The sequence below is a fragment of the Sapajus apella genome, unplaced genomic scaffold (genome assembly GCF_009761245.1).
Source record: "Sapajus apella isolate SASKATOON/1434 unplaced genomic scaffold, GSC_monkey_1.0 scaffold14, whole genome shotgun sequence".
Taxonomy (NCBI): Eukaryota; Metazoa; Chordata; class Mammalia; order Primates; family Cebidae; genus Sapajus; species Sapajus apella.
In genome coordinates this window covers 31,007,891-31,033,259 of record NW_022436954.1, presented here as the reverse complement: position 1 = coordinate 31,033,259, position 25,369 = coordinate 31,007,891, and the positions used below count along the sequence as shown (strand labels likewise).

At 34.4% G+C, this 25,369-nt stretch overlaps 1 protein-coding gene across 6 annotated transcripts in view; it reads left to right on the top strand.

Moving 5' to 3' along the window:
• The window catches only part of ELP4 (elongator acetyltransferase complex subunit 4), a 249,766-nt gene that overhangs the window by 30,590 nt on the left and 193,807 nt on the right, over nucleotides 1–25,369 (top strand). The window lies entirely within an intron of this gene.

Below are 25,369 nucleotides of genomic sequence, written 5' to 3'. Positions count from 1 at the left end.
GGTTCATATGAGAGGTGGGGAAATACTAAACTGTGAAAAAGTCATGCTTAATAGCAAAAAGTTATAGTTTACACTTATTGGAGAAAGGGGAAAATATTCTTTAATTTTTTACTACTAATTATAACATCTTCATTTTGACTGCTACTAAGCCAAAGCAAATTTTCCAAAATCTAAGCTTTTCTGTACTACTAAGTATGACTTAACTGTTACTCTTAAGAATTCCTTAAAAGAAATTTGAAATTTGAATTTTCAGCCTAAAACTATTAGATAAAAGCATAGGAAATCATAACTATATGAGTTAAAGCAAATAATGAAATGAAAACAAAAGGGACAGCTATATAATCAGCAAATTGGCTTGATAAGACATTTTAAATCTTTTAAATTTCTATTTGGCACAAGAAAAAATAAACTGGTTCCAAGGCACTACAATATTTGCCATTTTTATTGCAAGCTTTAGGCAGTTTTTTTCTTTTAAGTTTGTAGAGATGAGGTCTCACTATGTTGCCAGCTGGTCTTGAATTCCTGACCTCAAAGGATCCTCCTACCTGGGCCTCCCAAAGTTATGGGATTACAGGCATGAGCCACCGCACCCAGCCTACTGCAAGCTTTAATCGTAGTTTCATTCTTAAGGTATCTAAGGAAATTAAAATGTTCATGCATATAAAAGTTATTATATCTAATAGGTAATATTCTACACAGTCATGATAATAAGAGAACTCTGAAAAACATTAGGTGAAGAAAAACAACTGCAGATTGTTAATTATATTACCAGTATGCCAGAGGTATAAATCAGAAAAGTCAGAAATTAGAAGTACTCACTGATTAATATTATTTTTCTTGGAGAATGCCCCAAATGGTTCTCTTACATGATAAAATGTCATTAATGTACTGAATCTTTAAGCCAAATCACACTTTCTTCCTAAGAGAGGACACTTTTAAATTTTAGAATTCTTAGTTTCTTTAACCGTTAACAGAATCCTAATTTAAGCCATTATTTGAATAGAGTTTATAATCTAAAGTCATTTTTCCATAGGATATTTTAATTTTAGTACATAGTTTGCAAAATGGCAAATTAGTAAGTAATTTATAAGGAATTTGTAACATAATAAATACTAATTCATAATACCTGTGAACAGATGCCAACAAACTTCTGTGCCTTAGTATAAAAGTTACTGTAATGCTGAAGCCAAAACTAAAATAATTCATTCATGTGATTCAGACTTTGCTTATTAAATAATACTGTCATAAAATCCAAAGCAGAAACCTGTATGTAATTGATTTTCCTCTGGTTGTAGGGCTTATTTTTTTTTTATCTCTTTTTTTGTTGTTTAGTTTTTATGTTTCTTGGTGTTTTTACTTTTTTTGCTCTTTTTCCTGGCTTTTCTCATCTTGGCTAACTTCTGGACAGTGCTACACTTGCTAGCAACAATGTAGTAAAGGCCAAAACCATTATTGTAAGTAAGCTATACCAGTTCTTCATGGCACATTTCATAACATAATAAGGTGAAGATTTTATATCAAACATCTACATAGCCATCATAGGAAAATTTTGCCAGACCAGAAGCACAAATGCCTGTATATCCTTTGTAAAATAAAGTGTTTTATTTTTATTTTTTCCTCTTCCAACCCAGGTAGCTGATGTTATAAAACTTGCACAGTTTACTTTAGAGAACATTTTTTAATTTCAAAAGTAATCTCTGACATCTTTCTTAGGAGTGCCTTGAATTTGTACAAGTTAGTATTAAAAATCTCAGTGTACTTTACGTATCCTTCTTTAGATTATATGAAGGAGTTTGAAGGTATTAAAGAAATATTAGCTTTTTCATCAAGCTTTTATAAAATAGCCAGCCATTTATGGAAGTAATTGGGTGCTGCAAAGACTTAGTCATACAACAATTTTATGGTGTAGGAGAATAAAATATAAAACCACAGTTACAAAAAATAGACTTAAAAAGTGCACTATGTCTGACCAAGTTGCACATATCTCACCAAGATACATTAATAAGGTCTAGATTTCTCCTCATGCCTGAAACAGCTAAAAAAAAAAAAAAAAAAAGCCCCCAAAAAAACAAGCAAACAAAAAAAGTAGCACAAGGTATAAGAAATAACAATTTTCAGAACACTTAGCATCAGATAATAAAAGTGATACCTGAGATATACAAAACGAAGGCAAACCCTGTAATTTCCGTACCTTACTGAGTACAGTGTTTCCAAGCCATAGTGCAAAGAAGAGAAACACAAGATAAGATGACCTTCAGGAGACAGAGCTAGGAGCACAAGGAGGTCAAGGAAATTCTGTTTATAAAACAGAATACTGAAAGGGAAGAGGTATACATACAGTCAGTTAGGAATCTACATAGGGTCTCCCTCTAGTCTTCAGGTGAGTGCTGACCTGTGCATGTACATATGGAAATGTGAGAAAATGGCCTGAGGGTAGAGAAAGAACTTCCTGAAAATATTAGAAGCCCATATTAGATAATTCCTGCTTTCACATGCCAGAGTGAAAAACTTCATAATTCACGAGAGATCAGTTGGAATATTTAGAAGAGCTTTGCATTGGTAAAGAGCAAAATTATGCCCAGATTATAAAACACTGCTCTGGTCTTATCTAATGAGGCTTAAAAACAAGGCCTGAAGTAACCAACTGTTTTCAAGTAACCAACTGTTTTCAAGTAACTTAACTGTGTCCCACTCCAAAGCTTAAAAGTACAGCAATATAAAAGTGTCCAGCACCCAACAAAATAAAATATTCTGTGTCTGATATCCAATTAAAACATAATAGACATGCAAAGAAATAAGAAAATATAAATTTATAATAAGGAGAAAAGTCACTTAAAAAAGAAATGATATGATAGGATTAGCAGATAAAAACATAAGTTTTATTATTAGTATATTCTAAATATTTGGTAAACTAGAAGGAAGATTAAGTATGTTAAGTGGAAACATGGAAGATATAAATATAAACACAAGCTAAACTTTTAGAGATGAAAACTCAGTGACTGCAATGAAAAATACACTTGAGATTCAAAGTGGATTAGACAGTGAAAAAGAAAAGATTAGTAAACTCAAAGACATGGCATTTAAAATTATATAAGATGAAACATGGAAAATAGACTGGGGAACAAAAGATTATTGCATCAGTGAGCTGCAAGATAATTGAAGGGTATCTAACATGTGATTGGACTCTGTGAAGAGAGAAAGAATGGTACAGAACAAATATTTGAAGAAATAAGGAATGAAAGCATCCCAGAAATGACAAAGAATATATTCACAATTCTAACGTGTTTGGCAAACTCCAAGTTTTAAAAGTCCTGAAGAAAACAACATCAATGCACATCATAATCAAATTTCTTGAAACAAGGAATAAAGAGAAAATCTTGAAAGTGGCCAGAAATAAAAAACACATTACATAGATATGACCAAAGGTAAGAATGACAGCAGACTTAGTTTTAGGCCATACAAAACAGAAAACAAGGAGAAAGTCTTTAAAATGCTAAAAGAAACAAACACTGTCACTTCAGCATTCTGTACCCAGCAAATATCTTTCATAAACAAAGATTTTACAATTTAAAAAGGTTGTTTTTATATGAAAGCAAAATAAAGACTTTTTTAGATGTTAAAATCTGAAAGAATTCACAGCCACCAGACTTTCATTGTAAGAAATATTGAAGTTTTTTTTATAAAAAAATCAAAATAATACCAAACGGATATTTGTATCTAAGCATTGGAAATGAGTAAATATGTAATAGTTTTATTTAAGTAAATATAAAATACTTTTTTTCTCATTTTGTAAAGATAAAGTCATTAATGGCGAGAAGAAGAGAATAAAGGGAAAATGCAAAATTTGGAGCACGATGGATATATTTTTTGTCTTTATTATATTAATGGTTTCCAAAGTATGAAGGGACTTCAAAAAGTTTGTGGAAAAATGGAATTAAAACATAAAAATATAAACTTTATTTCTAAACGTAAACTCCATCAAGTTCAAGACACTTTGGTGAGTGATAATACCAGCCATTTACTCCATTCTTAAAGAACTGAGGATCCCTTCCTGACACCTTACACTAAAGTTAACTCCAGATGGATTAAAGATTTAAACATAAGACCTAACACCATAAAAACTCTAGAAGAAAATCTAGGGAAGACCATTCAGGACATAGGCGTAGGCAAGGACTTCATGACCAAAACACCAAAAGCATTGGCAACAAAAGCCAAAATAGACAAATGGGACCTAATCAAACTCCACAGCTTCTGCACAGCAAAAGAAACAGTCATAAGAGTGAATCAGCAACCAACAGAATGGGAAAAAAGTTTTGCGGTCTACCCATCTGACAAAGGGCTGATATCCAGAATCTACAAAGAACTAAAACAGATTTACAAGAAAAAAACAAACAAGCCCATTCAAAAGTGGGCAAAGAATGTGAACAGACACGTTACAAAAGAAGGCATACATGAGGCCAACAAACATATGTTAAAATGCTCATCATCACTGGTCATTAGAGAAATGCAAATCAAAGCTACATTGAGATACCATCTCATGCCAGTTAGAATGGCGATCATTAAAAAATCTTGAGACAACAGATGCTGGAAAGGATGTGGAGAAATAGGAACACTTCTACACTGTTTTGGGGAGCATAAATTAGTTCAACCATTGTGGAAGACAGTGTGGCGATTCCTCAAGGACCTAGAAATAGAAATTCCATTTGACCCAACAATCCCATTACAGGGTATATATTCAAAGGATTATAAATCGTTCTACTATAAGGACACGTGTACACGAATGTTCATTGCAGCACTGTTTACAATAGCAAAGACCTGGAACCAACCCAAATGCCCATCGATGATAGACTGGACAGGGAAAATGTGGCACATATACACCATGGAATATTATGCAGCCATCAAAAACAATGAGCTTGTGTCCTTTGTAGGGACATGGATGAACCTGGAAACCATCATTCTCAGCAAACTAACACAAGAACAAAATCAGACACTGCATGTTCTCACTCATAGGCGGGTGTTGATCAGTGAGAACACATGGACACAGGGAGGGGAGCATCACACACTGGGGTCTGTTGGGGAGAAATAGGGGAGGGATAGGGGTTGAGGAGTTGGGGAAACATAGCATGGGGAGAAATGCCAGATATAGGTGATGGGGAGGAAGGCAGCAAATCACACTGCCATGTGTGTACCTATGCAGCAATCTTGCATGTTCTTCACATGTACCCCAAAACCTAAAATGCAATAAAAAAATAAAATAAATAGAACTGAGGGTCCTAGGAATTTAACCATGTCAATAGTCTTTTTTACTTTAACTGCAGAAAGATTGTGACATTTACAGATCTTTTAAGATTGGGAAACAAAAAGAAGTTGGAAGGAACAAAATCCGGACTGTAAGATGGACATATAATGATTTCCCATAGAAACTCTTTCAAAAATACCCTTGTTAGATGAGAGGCATAAGCAGGAGCTTGTCATGGTGGAGAATGACTCACTAGTGAAGATTTCCCAGACATTTTTTCTGCTAAATCTTTGGAAAAGTTTCTCAAAACAGACATTATAAGCAGATGATGTTGTTCTTTTCCTCTCCCCCCAGAAAGTCAACAAACAAAATGCCTTGAGCATCCCAAAATACTGTTGTCATGACCTTTGCTCTTCACTGGTTCCCTTGTGCTTTCACTTCATCACTTCGACCTCTTGCTAGCCATTGCTTTGATTGTGCTTTTTCTTCAGGATCATACTGGTAAAACCATGATTCATTGCTTGTTATAATTCATTGAAGACATGCTTCAGAATCATGATCCCACTTGTTCAAAATTTCCATCAAAAGCTCTTTTCTTTGCAGCTGATCTGGGCACAACAGTTTTGGCACCCATAAAGTGGAAAGTTTGCTCAACTTTAATTTTTTAGTCAGAATTGTGTCAGCTGAACCAATTGAAATGTCTGTGGTATTGGCTATTGTTCTGCTGTTGATCGTTAGTCCTCTTCAATTAGGGCATGAACAAGATGAGTTTTTTCCCTGCAAATTGATGGCGGATGGTCTGCAGCTGCAGCCTTCATCTTGGCCATCATCTCATCTTTTCTTAAAATTAGTTATCCATTTGTAGAGTGCTGATTTCTTTGGGGCATTGTCCCCATAAACTATTCTCAAAGCATCAGTGATTTTTAGCATTCTTCATCTCAAGGTTTACCATAAATTCGATATTTCTTCTTACTTCAATTTTAGCATAATTCACATTGCTCTAATGGGGCTCTTTTAAAGTGCTATTAGTACTTCTTAGTGCCTCAAACTAGATCCTGTTAAGACAAATTAGTATGAGTTTATTTTGATACAGAAAAGTTTTGCAAGTTATGCATAGTTTTTTCATGATATGCTTTTGCCGTGAACTTTTTAAAGACTCTTTGTATCTTTGTTAAATATTACCAAATTATATGCATTAAGTATGGGCAGTTTTTTATGTATCTGTTATACCCGAATAAAGGTATTTATAAGAAAAATTGAATTTCAGAGTAAATTTATGTTCAAGTACAAGTTCTGTTTTTTAAATAATTTCAGCAACTTGTTTGTACATTACCTCTTTTATGAAATAAGGATAACACCTGACCTTGTGAAAGTCTTCCAAAAACATGTTATGACCCTAATTTTATCTTCCTTCCCTTTACTTTAGTTGCCGTAGCAATTCTGATAGAGATAAAATTTGAGATATTTTATTTGGAGGACTGTATATTACTGTGGTCATCTCTTAGGCCTCATCTAACTTGGTTCATTAACAGCACTTGATATCATTGATAACTTCTTCCCTGATATACTTTCTTCTCTTGGTTTCCAGGATACTACACTTTCTTGGTGTCCTCCTCTGTAGCCGCTTTTCTCATTCTTCTTTGCTAGTTCCTATTTACTTAAGCTTTTACCAGATGTGTCTTAGGACTCAGACCTTAGAACTCTTCTGTTGCTGTTCTTTCGCTGATCATGTCTGTCCCAAAGATGTCAGTACTATGTATATGCTGATTACTTTAAAATTTATGATTTACTTGGACCTACCCTGAGCTGCTACTGCCTTCTATACATCTAACTGCCTACAATTGTATATCCAGCTGGCTACAATACATCTTATTTTAGTCTATTAGAGATCTCCGATTTAACATGTTCAAAACCAAACTCCTGAACTGCTCTCCCCAAACCTGTTCCTTTTTTAGCCTTTCCCATCTCAATTAATGCCAACTCACATCTTTCATTTGCTCAAGCCTAAAACCAAGGATTCATCCTTCACTGTTTTTCTCCTCTACTCTCCTTCAATTTCTCAGGAAATACAAATATATCTAAAATATGACTACTTTGAACATAAATTATTTATTGCTTGGCCTCCATGTTTCTATCTTTGCTTCTTTTCAGTCTGATCTCACCAGAATATTCAGAGTGATCCTCTTCAAATATAAATCAGATCATGTCACTCATCTAAACTCAAAACTCTCCAAAAGACAAAGACCACAGTCTTTATAATGACTTTCAAGGCCCTAGCTAATATTCTCTTACCTCCACTTTGTCTGTCTGACCTCGTTACTTAATATCTCCCCCTGACTTTATTCTGTTTATATGAACTACCTTGCTTGCTAGGCATGCTCCAAAATTAGGGCTGTTGGATATGCTGTTCCCTTTGCTAAGAACTTTTTGCTTCTTTCAGACTTAGCTCAAATGTTACTATCTCATCAGGGCCTAACCTAACTACCCTAATAAATGTTACAGCTTCCTACTTCTACTCTCCAGGCCTCATAATCCTCTTAGCTGCCTTATTTTTCTCCACAGCCTTACTGTCACCTGATATGCTTTATAAATTACTTCTGTATTTGTTGTGTTTCTTCAGTACAGGTCTTCCCTGTTTTAGTCATTGCTATATTTCTATTGCCTATTACAGTGTATGACAAATGAATGCTTACTGTATATGAATAGTCTGAGGAAACATGATACCCAAACTTTTGGTCAAATATTCTTTTAGGTGTTCCTGTGAGGGTGTTTTGAATAGAATTAGCATTTAATTAGGTAGACCAGTGAAGTAGATAGCCCTCCCTAATTTGGGTGGCCCTCAACCAGTCACCAGAAGACCTCAATAAAACAAAAGCGCTAACCATCCTCTGAGTCAGAGAAATTTTCCTGCCTGACTGTTTTTGAACTTGGTAATTGGCTTTTTCCTGTTATCTGACTCTTACTGAAACATCAACTCTTCTTGGGTCTGGAGCCCACCAGCCTGCAAATTGGAATTACACCTTGGTTCTCCTGGTTCTCAGACCAATGGACCTTGACTGGAACTATACTATTAACTGTCTGAGGTCTCTAGCCTACCAACCTACCCTGCAGGTCTTGGGATTATATGAGACAGTTTCTTACAATAAATATCTTTGCGCACACACATACCCCCTATTGGTTCAGTTTCACTAGAGAGCCTTAAATAATAAAATTATTAATGCATTAAAGCAGGGGTCCCCAACCCCCAGGCCATGGACCAGTACTGGAACCAGGCCATACAGCCCAAGGTGAGCAGCAGGTGAGTGAACAAACCTTCATCTATATTTACAGCTGCTCTCCATCACTCTTATTATTGCCTGAGCTCCACCTCCTGTCAGATCAGTGGTGACATCAGATTCTATAGGAGCATGAACCCTGTTGTGAACTGCGCATGCAGGAGATCTAGGTTGTGCAGTCTGAATGAGAATCTAATGCCTGAAGATCTGTCACTGTCTCCCATCACTCCCACATGGGACTGTCTAGTTGCAGGAAAACAAGCTCAGGGCTCCCACTGATTCTACATTTTGGTGAGTTATATAATTATTTCATTTAATAATAGAAATAAAGTGTGCAATAAATCTAATGCTCTGGAATCATCCAGAAACCATCCCGATCTGTGAAAAAACTGTCTTCCACAAACCAGTCCCTGGTGCCAAAAGGGTTGGGAACTACTACATTAAAGGATTCTCTTGCTCTAGACCATCATAGATTTGGTTTTGTTTTAAAGTTGTTATTTTTCTCTGACTTTCTTCCATCCTCTTCCCTTGCTTTATTGAGATATAATTGACTAATAGAAATTTATATATTTTACATATATGAATTCTTTTATATATATGTAAAATGTATATAACATAATTTGGCATATGTGTACATTGTGAAATGATTACCACAATCAAGTTGATTAACACATTTATCACTTTACACAGTTACCCTTTTTGGTGTGGTAGGAACACTTTAAATCTACTCTTTTAGCAAATTTTAAATATACAATACAATATTATTAACTATAGTTACTATGCTGTACATTAGATCCTCAGCACTTACTCATCTGATAACTGAAGATTTATAGCCTTTGACCAACATCTCTTCATTTTTTCCACCCTCCAGCCCCTCACAACCACCACTCTGCTGTCTCTAGTTTTGAACTAAGGAATGTATTCTAGTGTCATCATATTCATTATGCTTTATCTTGTGCATTTAGAATGTATTATCAATTATATTACTGCTGGCAAAAAAAAACCTGATTGTCTTAAGCATTAGATTTGTTTTTAGCATTAGATTTGTTTTTATATAGCATTTCAGATTTGATACTCAATGAAGTTATATGTTAACCATAAAATTGAATGTGTGATCTTTAGGAAAAATTAACTTGTTTACTATCAGTGTCATTATTTGCTTTTAAATAAAGCCACTTAAACGTAGATGAGTACTGACAGTAGTCAAAGCTCCTATATGCTGAATAATCTACAGAGTTAACATTTCCCTAAATTAATAATATTTAGTGATTCATTTTTTTGACTGATTGAATTTTGATTATGTTTTCATATTTCACACAGTGCTACTCTGAAAGTATATCTGGTTTTGTACTTAATACAGTCATTTTACCTGTTAGTAATAGTTCTTAAATTCCTAATATTGTCATTTTATATTTCGTACATATTTGTTATGGAATAGTAAAACAGTATATGATTTTTTGGCACACTTACAATGTTGTACAAACACTGTGATTAAACGAATAATATGCCATTCTCATTTTCCTATGAAAAAGTACAAGAGTATTGTTTTTAACATAATATATATGTTAATGTGGTCTGGTTTTTGTGTTTGTTTAGAATAGACTATATTTAAAAATTATAACTGATGAAAATTTAAATTATTTATATTCTTCATAACACCAGTGCAAAGACATTTCTAACATCTCTCTGAAAAGAATAAACAAAATATTTTTGTAATGTAACATATGATTTTGAATACTAACACAGATAAGTAGGGTTTTCTACATAATATTCACATAGGATTTCAGTATGCAGAACTCAATTATAGTTGTATTTAGAGCTTTATTTTTATCAAATAGTCCAACAATGAATGACCAAAACCAAGGAGTTAACAGTGTTTAAGAGATACAATGTAAGAGAAAAATACTCTAATTGTTTAGTTTTAATTTTATGATATATGATTGGGAATTTCTAGAACCTATAACCAAGGCAAATATTTCTGTACAAGAATAAGGAAAAGACAGTCTTATAGACCGTAATTATCTTAAAGCTGTGTATAACTAAAAGACAAGTAAAAGATAAAAAGCCCATCAGCTGCCTAAGATATGTTATATAACCACCCAGCAATTTATCCATCATCCTTTGAAAACATATTCATTCCTATTGTAGTCAAAGCTCCTTCACGACGAAGTCAGCATTAAGATGTAATGCTGAAAAATTACACCCCTTAGAAAATCCTATAGAACAATATGCATGATGTTATTAAAGCTTTTAAAAACACATATGGTAAGTATTTTTCAGTTAACTTTTTTGTCTAAAGGAATTTTCTTCCATCATCTCCAATATAGTTGTAGTGATGAGTATTTTCCATGAAAACTTTCTATGAGCATGTTTCATAAAATAGTAAAAATTACATTTTCTCTGTTCAAAGATTTAAATATGTATTAGTAGACTGATGTTTTCATGAAATAAATTTTATATAGATGCACACACAAAATTTTTATAGAGCTTGAAAATGTTAATATTTTTATATCCTTTTAATAGTCCTTAATAAGTTATTTGTTAATATTTTTAGAACTGGAGAAAAAAGAATTTTTAGAAGTAAATTTAAATAGCTGTTTCATAATATGCCAAAGTCAGTTTTAAAACTTGATTTATTAGCTAGTGATGACACTTCCTGCGGGAAGAAGTATCTAAGTTCTAGAGCAAAAAATTCTTGTATTAACTTTTGAATTATCTGTTATCGAGTATGCATTGTCTAGCATTAGCCACAATTAAAAGAAAGTAGGAGGCTAGGGTACTTTAAACAAGCTGAAAAATTGTATTTTTAAAATTTTACTCAGGATAGATACATTAATTGTCAGCATACCAGAACTACCTTGATGTTTAACAAAAGCTTACAGTATGTAATATTTTAATATCAAATATAACAGCAAATGAATAATTCAAATTCAATCAAGCTGAAACTTCCCACATTTAATATCTAGAAAATCTTTCATAGTTGAAAATGAATGCTTACTTTGTAATAAACTGTAAGTCATAGAATAAAGAGTTCATTAAAAATAAACCGTATCATATTTTATGAATTAGCATAGCAACAGAACATTTAGTAACAAAGCAATACATAAAACATGTTGAAATTTAGACTAACATCTTTTAAATTCTTTTTTGTGGACTTTAAGGCCCATAAGTAAAAGTTAAAATAGTATCTTAATAATTTGAAGGGTTTATAGTATACCTCAAATTACCAGACTTTTACCCAAATATTGAACTCATTTGTTAAGATCTGATTCATTGTACCTTATATCTTTTGCTTAATTTGATTCTTTAGTTTTAACCAGTATAAAAATAGTAGTTGATTTAGAATTAGGTGAAGCAGAATTATTTGCTAAACACTGTAAAATTTGAACTACTATTATAAAGTTTTCTTTTTCTTCCGTCATTTTGGTATCAAGATTAAAAAGTTTATATTTGCCATATATCTGTTATTCACTGATCAGAAAACAAAAATTAGAAGTTGAATACAGTAAGTAGGCAGTTGTTTGCTTTTACTGCATGTAGTATAGTCTGGTCTTTCTGAATGAGTAGAATCCAAAAATATCTCAGATGCAACCATTGTTTTCCTACTTCTGCCAAAATATAGGAAAGCTATAAGAACGAAGTTAAAGTAATAACCCATAATTGACCAGTATACCATTGAACATTTTTACTTTGCCAGACTCCAAAGTTGTAATCATATGCAGATGCAGAACAAAAGCAGTATATTATATCATGTTATAAACAATTAAAAATTATTTTTTGACCCGTGGTATCAGTCTACTTTGCAAGCTTTAGTATACTCAATACCTTATAAATAATATTTTTCCACACATTTTTACTTTTTCCAGACTATATAATGATATTTATTATATTTCCTTAAAGCTATTTTAGAACTATATATCTTTTGTTCATCGTATAGGTACAACTGTTAGAGTCCTTTGAAGGCAGAGCTATAATCAGAATATTTTGCCATTATTATTATTTTCTTGTCAACATTTGTTCTGAAAATTTTCAGGCTGTCTACTATACACTTTTGAATGCTTACTACTCTGACGTGTGAGTTGAGCCGGAAATTTGCTGTTTGACCCCAGGGTTTCATTCTTTTTTTTTTCTTCCTGGCTACTGTGAGAGCTTATTTAAAATTCTAAGTTCTCCCTTGGCAGCAAAAGTTAGAGCTTCTTCGGCAAAGTAAAAAGATGAAGAAAAAACATGCAAAGACTCAGTACTGCTTCCAGTGACCTACATTTCTAGCTAGCTTTTAAAGATGGCATGTGACTGATTTTCTAGTAAGGAAATGAAGGATCAGATAAAAATTTAAATGTACAGGAGAATAAACCCACTCTCCACGTCTCTATCAGTAGCTAGTGACAACTATTGCTGCTATAAACATTAATATAAACATATTTAGCATTGATGTTTATCAGTCAACAAAAGGAATTTTGCATACAGAAAAGTTGTCTAAGTCATACAGCAAAAATGCTATATCTGTGACAGAACATTTATTCTCAAAATTTATTTGGAATTTGAGCTTAGATTTTAATTTCTATGTTACTACTTAACTAGCTGCAAGACTCTGGCTAAGTCACTTAGCCTTTTCTATTAAGAGAGAGGTAATACTTACCCTGGCTACCTTATTCCAGAGTTCCAAATTAAAAGTGAAATCATCAGGTTTTTGCGTTCTAAATCTTAAAGCACTTACTTTAGGCCTCAGATTTAATGTCAGAAATTTTATTTTGAACTCCAAAAAAATGGATAACCCATTCTTAGATTATTATTTTTATGTTCAAAAGAAATATTAAAACATACCACCTTATCATTATTGAAAAGAAGTCACCAAAATATTAAAAACAAAGTTCATTTTTCTTCTGAATGCTTTTTAATTTTTCAGAAGAAAACATAATCAATCCTTTTTAGAGGGATAATTACTTCAAATTCTGAAAACCAGAGCCATTAAAACTAAAAGAAAAATATATTTTTGTCAGCTCCCCAAATTAACATATTATCCCACTAAATGCAACATTAAAGGATGCCATGAAAGGAGAAAGGCAGCACACTGTCAAGGGTCATATTAAATACACAGGCTATGAAGATTTATTTTGTACAAAAGGATAACTTTATTGTGGAAACCCCAAAGAAGATAAAGCTCTCTCTCCAGCTAGTGTTGGGGTGATCCCTTTAGTGACTAGTATTTATTTCCCAAAATTTTAAGTTTTGCTAATCAGAAACTGACAGCGGCAGCAAGTGGCCTTAATTCACCACATCTGTCTTTTCAAATTATGATTTTTTAACAAAATCAGAGGCCTTTGAATTGTCTTTGTTGTTTATATAATATTCATCTTACAGTTTGGCTACATGTCTAAAATTCGATTTCAAAAACAGGGTAGATGGTATTAAACTAAGAATAGATTTGAGACTATGAGGTGAAGCTTCTTATCTTTCTTCTTTTTAAAGCAAATTATAATATATAGACTGCTGTGGAATTAAAGACAGCCTGTTTTATGTCTTCACCCAGTTGTCTCAACCTCTCAGTAATGAAAGAGTATAAAGAAAATCAGTTTGGGGCTGGATGCGGTGATTCACACCTGTAAACATAACACTTTGGGAGTCTGAGGCAGGTGTATCATCTGAGGTCAGGAGTTCAAGGCCAGCCTGACCAACGTGGAGAAAACCCATATCTACTAAAAATACAGAATTAGCAGGGTATGGTGTCACATGCCTGTAATTCCAGCTACTTGGGAGGCTGAGGCAAGAGAATCACCTGAACCCAGGATACGGAGGTTGCAGTGAACCGAGATCATGCCTTTGTACTCTAGCCTGGACAACAAGAGCAAAACTCCATCTCAAAAAAAAAAAAAAAAAAAAAAAAAAAGGCAAATCAGTTTTGTTTTATAACTCTAAATGTACCACAGTAAATAAGTTTTTTAATTTATAACATGATATCCAGTCTTATGTAGTGCCCCACAATACCATAAACATTTTTGCTTTTGTCCTTTTTCATAAGCTGGGTTTGTTCTGGAAATACAAAAGAAAATGACTTCAAACAAATGAAATTATTCACTTGTGTGTTCCTGTGCTAGGATTTTAACTGACCTGGACCTTTTAAATGAAGATAATATCTCACTTTATTCCTAATATAGGCGATTTTTTGACAGTAGATATTTTTGAAGCTTTAGACTACTTTTTTTCCAAAAGCTTAAAAATTCTCTGTTTAGGAAATAATAATGATAGTAAAGATCTTTGTTACTGTCTCAATTTTTTAAAAGAAAACATATTTAGAAACATTTCAGTTCTCTCAGGGTTTTAGAAATTATTTTGCTTCATACTCAATGGGGACACTTTTAATACTTAAACTAATTTTGCAGACATAGAATCTTTCTATAACTCAAATAATCATTGTATAACCTGTTTGCTTAATATGGATTATCATCTGTCATGTTTTCTTTCTGTTTTTTTTTTTTTTTTTTTTGAGACGGAGTTTTGCTCTTGTTACCCAGGCTGGAGTGCAATGGCTCGATCTCGGCCCACCGCAGCCTCTGCCTCCTGGGTTCAGGCAATTCTCCTGCCTCAACCTCCTGAGTAGCTGGGATTACAGGCACACACCACCATGCCCAGCTAATGTTTTGTATTTTTAGTAGAGATGGGTTTTCACCATGTTGACCAGGATGGTCTCGATCTCTTGACCTCGTGATCCACCTGCCTCGGCCTCCCAAAGTGCTGGGATTACAGGCTTGAGCCACTGCGCCCGGCTGTCACGTTTTCTTAAACACAGGTTAATAAACACCCCTATACGGTAAACATTTACTAAAGGGCATTACTACACATGGTCTCACTAACTAAACCTGTAAATACCAGTGATTAAGTAGAAAGGTCTGTCCACTTTTTAAAATATTTATTTTAACCAACATATTTTCTTTTATGAGGACCACATTGTTTTTATATATATGTGCAGTCATGTACCACATAATAACATTTTAGTCAACAAGGAACCACATATACAGCAGTGGTCCCATAAGATTCTAATACTGTATTTTTATGGTACCTTTGCTACATTTAGATACCCAAATACTTACCCTTGCGTTATATCTGCTTACAGTCTTCTACGTTAATATGCTGTACAGGTTGGTAGCCTAGCAGCAGTAAGCTATACCATATAGCCTAGGTGTGTAGTAGGCTATAACACCTAGGTTTTTGTAAGTACACTCTGTGATGTTTGCACAATGACAGAATCTAATTTCTCCTTAAACAATGCATGACTGTTTATATCACCCACACATGCCCATGCATGTGTGTGTGTGTGTGTGTGTATATATATATATATATATATATACACATAATACACACAAAAGTATACATGCTTTTATCAGTGGTAGTCACCTAATTGACCTTAACTATAGAATTATTTGCAAGTTATTATCTTATATTAACCCTATATACCCAGAGCCAGATCTGCTAAAGAATTTAATATATGATCATTATATCATAAAAAAAGCCTGCTAAAGGAAACTCAAATTTTTATGGTTAGAAATATTAATAGATAAGAGGTCATTCTTTAAGCATAGAATTTCTTATTTTAAGCTTTCTTCATAAGAAATTTGTTTAAAGAGCACATTTTATTTTACTTTTTATTTTTTGGACGGAGTCTTCCTCTGTTGCCTAGGGGGAAATGCAGTGGTGTAATCTCGGCTCACTGTAGCCTCTGCCTCCCAGGTTCAATGATTATCCTGCCTCAGCTTCCCAAGTAGCTGGGATTACAGGCACCCACCACCATGCCCAGCTAATTTTTATATTTTTAGTAGACATGGGGTTTTACCATGCTGGCCAGGCTGGTCTTGAACTCCTAACCTCAAGTGATCCTCCCACCTCAGCCTCACAAAGTGCTGGATTACTGGTGTGAGCCATTATACCTAGCATGAAGAGCACATTGTAAAATAAGGTATAATACAGCCTTTACATTATGATATATAAAATTTATACAATCTGTATATTAGTTCAATATATGTAAGAAATTTGACAAAATTAATAGACTACATGCAGTGTTGTTGTTAACAGTGTGATGGCTTTGATTTTTGATATGTGTGAGAAAATAATTATGAAATCTAATATCAAAATGCCTTGAAAATCAATGATTTTCATTTAAACTCTTTTTAAGTCAGTGCCATTCCTAGGCGGTATTAAAAGCATGTGGCTGCCTTAGTCAAGACTTGGAAGTGCTATTTATGTTATTAGCAGACATATTGCTAGGACCTTGATAAGGAATTTAAATCTGTCTGTACTTTATTTTCCCAGCCTCACTACTAGATTGGGATAGAACTGAGAGATTAATTACATATCAAAATTTTTTAGATCTTTCATGATTGGTACTTTTCAAAATGTAATGGTTTCAAATATAATATTTTTAAATAATTAGGCTATGATTTGTGTTTAGATGAAGATACTATCCTATTTTATTTATTAGTGTAATCCTTTTATTTTGAATACCATAATACAGATTTCCATTTCCTCTTCATGTTATCCTACTCCTTAGCTCTATCTTAATCAAGAAAAACGGAAGAAATAATATCCAGTCTTATAAGTAAATTCCTGGTTTGCATGTTAAAGAAATGTGGTAGGGAAGGAAAAGTATTGAGAGCACTGTTCTTATCCTACTGGTTTCCTTTCTATTTTCAGATTCATGTAATTGATGTAATTGCCAAATAACAAGCATTATTATTGTCAATTGCTTAACTTACAAGTGTATTAAAACAATATTTGTATACCAATGTGAAAGTGTTTTTCACCCTTCTTGTAATAGCAGTAATATTGCCACTTTTACATTCAAGAGAAATACCTTAAATTGCACTAAGATATTTTCTCATCCGTACTGAATTTAGCTTGAAGTATATGCATGGAAATAAGTTAATTCACTAATACTAACTTTAAAATCTGAGTTTTAAAAACTTTTCATGCAATATCAGCTGTACGCCTTAACCTGTCTTTATGCAATTCTGTGACTTTTTTTTAATGCTTCAAACAGCTATAGTCACACCTCCCGCATTTTCTGAATATTTTAAATGAAGATAATACAGGGAATATAATGTTAATATATGGATACTCAGGTTAGATGTTTGTAGTACTTTTGTATTAAAATTACGGCAATGGATCAGTAATGTCTTTGGTTTATTTTCTGTTTTTCAACTTTCAGAAAATGAAAGTTGCCAAAACACAAAAAATCAACAAAGTAACATACTTACTGATACATGGCTAATGCTTAAGTAGTACTAATTATACAGTTACCAAAACCTGCAAGGATCAAAAGATTTTATTTTTAAGAAGGATTTCTCATGCTGCATGGATTATGTTGCTACATAATAGCTCAGTAGTACTTCTGCTGAATTGTAAAATAGCTTAGAGAGGAGTATGATGCCCATAGTTGGTGTAATGCATTGGTAATTAAGAGGGTGTGAGGTTAAGCTTCATTAACTGCTGAGGGATTGTATCTTGGGTTTTATTATGCCCTCGAGAACATAAAAAGTGAGAAGGGTCAAACTGTTGGAATCAGATTTTGCTTGTGCATCTGCCAAAACAAAGACCACAAAATAATATAGCAGTAAGAACAGAAAGGGCATGTAATGAAATGGGCAGAAATATATTTACAGCATCCTTTGGATAAAGATAAATGTTTCTGGTGAGGAAATAAATATACTTAAATACTGGAGTAATATTTTTGTGTGGGGAGTTTATAATTTTATTTCAAATAGGATTTTTTTAAAGGAGAAAAACTGTTGTTTTTGTTCAAAGGTAGACCCATTTTCTTTATTCACATTAATTTCTTAATCTGTTTCATTTGGCAAAAAGAGAAATTTCCTTCTTCCCATCCTGTCATTTGTATAGAATTTATGAAGTCTCCTTTTTATTTTTATTTATTCCTGACCCTTGATACCGTATACTTGAGAACAATAACCACAGAATTGCAGGAAAGAACCCAAACTCTGATAATCCCTCTTTTAGGAAAGAAAGATGTAACAATATATTGGATTCTGTTTGTGCTCTGGGTTAGAAATCAAAGGCTGGGGATTTTTGAAAGTGTGGGGGAGAACTCTGATCTGTGATTGACAGTTGTGATAGTTGAATATTAAAGAGTCTTATTCCTAGAATTCTCTTGAAATAGAGCTTTTATCAAAACGTTAATTAAATTTTGTTTGATTAGAAGCAGTCATTATAACAAATGGTATAGATTATAGTAGTGATCACCTCCAGAGGGTCAGTGACTCCCAGTAAGCAGCATAGTTAATGTTGGCATACTTAAAAATTTTAGGACTTTCAAATATGATAATGTGTTGAATATAAACTTACATTATAAATTTCTGGGTATTAGATAACAAAAGTATCAGAATGTTCCTTCTTTGTTCCCCAACCTGTCATTTTCATTAAGTCATTTTCACTTGAATTATGAATAGTGATACGGCAACCACTGAAACAGAATTTTTATAGAGTGAATTTTTTTTCAGATATATAGGATGACACTGTTGCTTTAAGATACATTTTCTAGGTTAGTGTGGTGGCTCACACCTGTAATCTCAAAAACTTTGGGAGGCCGAGGCGGGCAGATTGCCTGACCTCAGGAGTTCAAGACCAACCTGGGCAACACAGTGAAACCCTGTCTCTACTGAAATACAAAAAATTAGCTGGGCATGGTGGTGTGCACCTATAGTCTCCGCTATTCAGGAGGCTGAGGCAGGAGAGTAGCTTGAACCGGGGAGACAGAGGTTGCATTGAGCCACAATCGTACCACTGCACTCCAACCTGGGTGACAAAGTGAGACTCTGTCTCTTAAAGAAAAAAAAGAGAGAGAGATTTATTTTCTAGCATGGGTTGGGTTAATTCTGTATTTTATAAGACTTAAAAATCATCCCACTGATCATTCCTAATTTTTATGGACCACATTTTTATTTTCTGTTATTTTTGTTCAGTTTTTTTTAGCTAAAAGAATGGTAAAAAATACTGAAGAGCAACCAGGTAGTCACATAGGTCTTTGCTGGGTAACTTACTAGCATGATAACATTTATCAACACCATAATCAAGTAAAATATTGTTTTATGTTGATGCAACACTTAGAAACAAAGATGCTAAGGGAATTTGCATCCACTTACTAAAGGCATACATTTTTTTCCACCCCGCAAGATGGAGTCTTGCTCTGTCGCCCAGGCTGGAGTGCAGTGGCATGATATCATCCGACTGCAACCTCCACCTCCCAGGTTGAAGCGATTTTCGTGCCTCAGCCTCCTGAGTAGCAGGGATTACATGCGCCCACCACCACACCCAGCTAATTTTTGTATTTTTAGTAGAGACGGAGTTTCGCCATGTTGGTTTCGAACTCCTGACCTCATTATCCACCCGCCTCTAGCTTCCAGACTTCTCGGATTACAGTCGTGAGCACATGGCACAGGCATACGATTTTATCAGCATCTGAGAGGCCATTGATTGTAAGATGTATCATTATTAAATATACTACTAAGAGAAAAAAAATTATTCCCACATAAACTAAGAAGGTTTCTATTCACTTGAAATTTTCATTTAATTCTTATCAAAAGAGGTTTCTTAGACTTACTTATTTTTTAAGTCATATCACACTTGTTTATAAAAACAAGAAGCACAATATGTAAGGTACCCATAAAACCTCACATTCAGATTACTACTGTTCTAAATCACTCTCTGGTTTATAGTCATTGATATCCATGTGTTTCCCAATTTATGTTTTTCACAAGTTACTGTTCTCTGTGTCATCAAGAGCACTGGCAATATAGTACTTCTTAAAGGCAATGAAATATTGCGCCTAGATTTTATTCTAAAACATTAACATCCATCCTGCAACTGTTAGTACAAGCACTGTCTTGATTTTCTGAGGAAGGATCAATGGTAGTATTCTAAAAAGCCAGGATTTTAATTCTTCTTTACTTGATCCATATATGGATTTTTGGCTGAAACATCGAAGAATTATGTTTGTCCATTTGTACACCAAAAAAAAAAAAAAAAAAAACCAAGTTTTTACATATGCAAACCATGATAACTTTCTATCTGCTTCCAGGCTGACAATTATGATATTCTCCCAGTTGTAAAATGTATTCTGATTTCAGAGATGGTAATGCGAAGAAAAACATGAGTCTTAGAATCAATGAAATAAAGTAAATATAAGTCTTATTTTTCAATCTTGGTTTTGATGTAAAGGCATACCTTAGAGATAATACAGGTCTGGTTCCAGACCACCACAATAAAGTGAGTCACATTTTTTTGTTTCCCAGTGCATATAAAGTTATGTTTATACTATACTATAGTCTATTAAGTGTGCAATAGCATTATGACTAAAAAAATAAATAAATAATTTAAAAAGAACTTATTGCTAAAAAAAAAAAATGGTAACGGTTATATGAGCCTTAAGCAAGTTGTAATCTTGTTGCTGGTGGAGGGTCTTGCCTTGATGTTGATGGCTGCTGACTTACAGGTTAGGGTGACTGTGGCAATTTCTGAAAAGAAAGCAACAATGAAGATTACCACATCAGTTGACTCTTCCTTTCATGAAAGATTTCTCTGTACAAGTGATGCTGTTTGGCAGCATATTACCCACAGTAGAGCTTTTTTCAAAATGGAAGTTAAATGCCAAAAAGCTCCTTAAACTGATAAACGACCTCAGTGAAGTTTCAAGATACAAAATCAATGTACGAAAATCAGTAGCATTTCTATACACCAATAATCAATCTGAGAGCCAAATTAAGAATGCAGTCTCCTTCACAATAGCCAAAAAAAGGCATAAAATACTTAGAAATACAGCTAACCAAGGAGGTGAAAGATCTCTGCAAAGTGAACTACTTTGCAGAGTGAAACACTGCTGAAAGAAATCAGAGATGACACAAGCAAATGAAAAAGCTTTCCATGGTCACAGATTGGAAGAATCGATATTGTTAAAATGACCATACTGCCCATAGCAACTTAAAGATTCAACACTGCTTCTATCAAACTACAATGTCATTTTTCACAGCATTCAAAAAAATTATTCTAAAAATTATATGGAACTACAAAGAGCCCAAAGCAATCCTAAACAAAAGTAACAAAACAAGATTCATTTCATTACGCGACTTCAAACTATGCTAAAAGGCCACAGTAACCAAAACAGCATGATACTGATACAAAGGCAGATATATAGACCAATGGAACAGAAAAGAGAACCCAGAAATAAAGCTATACACTGACAATCATCTGATCTTTGACATAGTAGACAAAAATAAGCAATGGGGAAAGGACTCCCTGTTCAATAAATAGTCCTGGGGAAACTGGCTATCCATATGGAGAGGAATGAAACTGGAAATTGCCTATCACTATATACAAAATTAACTCAAGATGGATTTAAAACCTAAATCTAGGCTGGGCACAGTGGCTTACACCGGTAATCCCGGCACTTTGGGAGGCATGGCAGGATCACCCGAGGTCAGGAGTTCAAGACCAGCCTGGCCAACATGGTGAAACCCTGTGTTTACTAAAAATACAAAAATTAGCCAGGAGTGTTGTTGTGCACCATAATTCCAGCTACTCGGGAAGCTGAGGCAGAAGAATCGCGTGAACCCAGGAGGCAGAGGTTGCAGTGAGCCAAGACTGCACCACTGCACTCCAGCCTGGGTGACAGAGTGAGACTCCATCTCAGAAAAAAAAGAACAAAACAAAAAAACCCTAAATCTAAAACCTCATGGAAGAAATTCTAGGAAATACCCTTCCTGACACCAGCCTTGGCAATGAATTTATGGCTTAATACTCAAAAGCATTTGCAACACAAAGAAAAATTGACAAGTGGGACCTAATTAAAGAGCTTCTGCATAGCAAGAGAAAGTATCAATGGAATAAACTAACAATCTACAAAATGGGAGACAATATTCACAAACTATGCACCTGACAGAGGCCTAATCTCCAGATCCTATAAAAAACTTAACAAGCAGAAAACAAACTTACTAAAAAGCAAGCAAAGGACATGAACAGACACTCCTCAAAAGAAGACAAATAGGCCAGTGCAGTGGCTCACACCTGTAATTTCAGCACTTTGGGAGGCCAAGGTGGGCAGATCACCGCAAGTCAGAAGTTCCAGACCAGCCTGGCCAAAATGGCAGAAAAGTAGCTGGGCATGGTGGTGCACCCTGTAATCACAGCTACTTAGGAGGCTGAGGCAGGAGAATCACTTGAACCCGGGAGGCGGAGGTTGCAGTGAGCTAAGGTCGTGCTACTGCATTCCAGACTGGGTGACAGTGAGACTCCGTCTCTAAATAAGGGAGGGAGGGAGGCAGGCAGGCAGGCAGGCAGGCAGGCAGGCAGGCAGGCATACATACAAGTGGCCAACAAACATGAAAAAATGGTCATCAACACAGAGAAATACAAACCGGAATCACAATATCATCTCACACCAGTCAGAATGCCTTTTGTTAAAAAGTTGAAAAGTGATTGTTGTTGGTAGGACTGTGGAGAAAAGGGAATGCTTATACACTGTTAGTGAGAATGTAAATCAGTTTGGCCACTGTAGAGAGCAGTTTGGAGATTTCTCAAAGAACAAAGAGTTGAACTAACATCAAACCCAGCAATTTCATTACTGGGTACCTACCCAGAGGAAAAGAAATCATTCCACCAAAAAGGCACATGCATGTGTATATACATTGTAGCACTATTCTCAATAGCGAAGACATGGAACCAACCCAGGTGCCTATCAACAGTGGACTGGAGAAAGAAAATGTAATACATATATACCATGGAATGCTATGCAACCATAAAGAAATCATGACTTTTGTAGCATCATGGATGTAGCGAGAAACCATCATCCTAAGGAAACTAACACAGAAACAGAAGTGTTTTCATTTATAAGTAGGAGCAAAACATCGGATACACATGGACATAAAGATGGGAACAGCAAACACTGTGGAATACAAATAGGAGAGGGAAGGAGGAAGACAAGGGTTGAAAAACTTCCTGTTGGACACGATGCTCACTTCCGGAGTGACAGTTTCAATTGTACTTCAGACCCCAGCATCATGCAGTATACCTTTTTAACAAACCTGCCCATGTACCCTCAGAATCTAAAACAAAAATTAAAAAGGCAGAAAAACAAAATGGAAATCAACCTCTCAAACCCTACCATTGCTTTATCAACTAAGTATATGGAATATTCCAAATCCTTTGTTATCATTGAAACAATGTTTATGGCATCTTCACCAGGAGTAGAATCCATGTCAGAAAAACAGTTTGTTTATCCAGAAGAAGCACCTCCTTATCAATTAAAGTTTTATCTTAAAATGGCAGCAGTCACATCTTCAGAATCCACTTCTATCTAGTTCTCTTGCTGTATCACATATGCAGTTACTTCCTCCACCAGAGTCTTGAACCCCTCAAAGTCATCCATAAGGACTGGAATCAACTTCTCCCAAACTCTTGTTAATATTGGTATTTTGACCTCCTCTCATGAATCATTAATATTCTTATGGCAGCTAGAATAGTAAATCTTCCCAGGTTTTCAATTTACTTTGCCCATATCCATCAGAGAAATCACTGTCTATAGCAGCAATAACTTTAAGACATGTATTCTTAAATAATAAGACTTGAAAATTGAAAACACTCCTGATCCATGGTCTACAGAATGGATGTTGGGTTAGTAGGCATGAAAACATGAATCTCTTTTTACATCTTCATCAAAGGTCTCGGGTAACCAGGTGCACTGTCAGTGTGCAGTAATATTTTGAAAGGATTGTTTTCTTCTGAGCAGTAGGTCTCCATAGTGGGCTTAAAATATTTGGAAAACCATGTTGTATACAGATGTTCTATCATTCAGGCTTTGTTGTTCTGTTTACTTAGCACAAGCAGAGTAGATTTAGAATAATTTTTAGGGGGTCTAGGATTTTTGGAATGATAAATGAGTATTGGCTTCAACTTAAAGTCATCAACCTCATTAACCTATAACAGGAGAGTCAGCCTATAATTTGAAGCTTTGGAGCTAGGCTTGACTACTCTCTAGCCATGAAAGTCCTAAACAGTATCTTCTTCTAATAGAAGGCTGTTTCATCAACATTGAAAATCTATTGTTTAGTGCAGCCACCTTCATCACTTATCTTAGCTAGATCTTCTGGATAACTTGCTGCACTTTCAACATCAGGATTTGCAGTTTTACTTTGCACTTTTATGTTATGGAGATGGCTTCTTTTCTGAAATCTCATGAACTAACCTCTGCTAACTTCTAGCTTTTCTTTTGCAGCTTCTTCATCTTTCTTGGCATTTAAAATTTCTAATTATATAGATATTATTACTTCAAATATAATTGGACCCTTTGAAAAGAAAATGCCTATGCCACTAAACAGAGCCTCTAGAAGAGGAAAGTAAAATGGATTTCACTTCTTATATTCCTTCAGTTGCTCATTGTCATGTCACATTTTTATTTACTGTTTTTATGTTTAGCCTTTCATTTTCTTTTATGTAGCCTTTCCCCAACATTTCTAACTTCATTTTCATTTTCTGTTTGAGAGAGGATATGTTTATAGAGACATAGCTATCTATCTATCTATAATTAAGATATTACCAGTTTCTTGTTTTTACACATTCTTTTTTATCAGAGTCCCTTTTTATGTTGCTGAATTGTATCTTCATATAAAAAAGGTCTATGGCAGGCCAGGCACACTGGTTCATGCCTGTAGTCGCAGCACTTTGGGAGGCCACAGTAGGAGGATCACTTGAGGCCTGGAGTTAGAGACCAGCCTGGGCAACATAGCAAAACACTGTCTCAACAAAAATAATAATAATAATAAACAGTTAGCTGGGCGTGGTGGCCCACACCTGTAGTCCT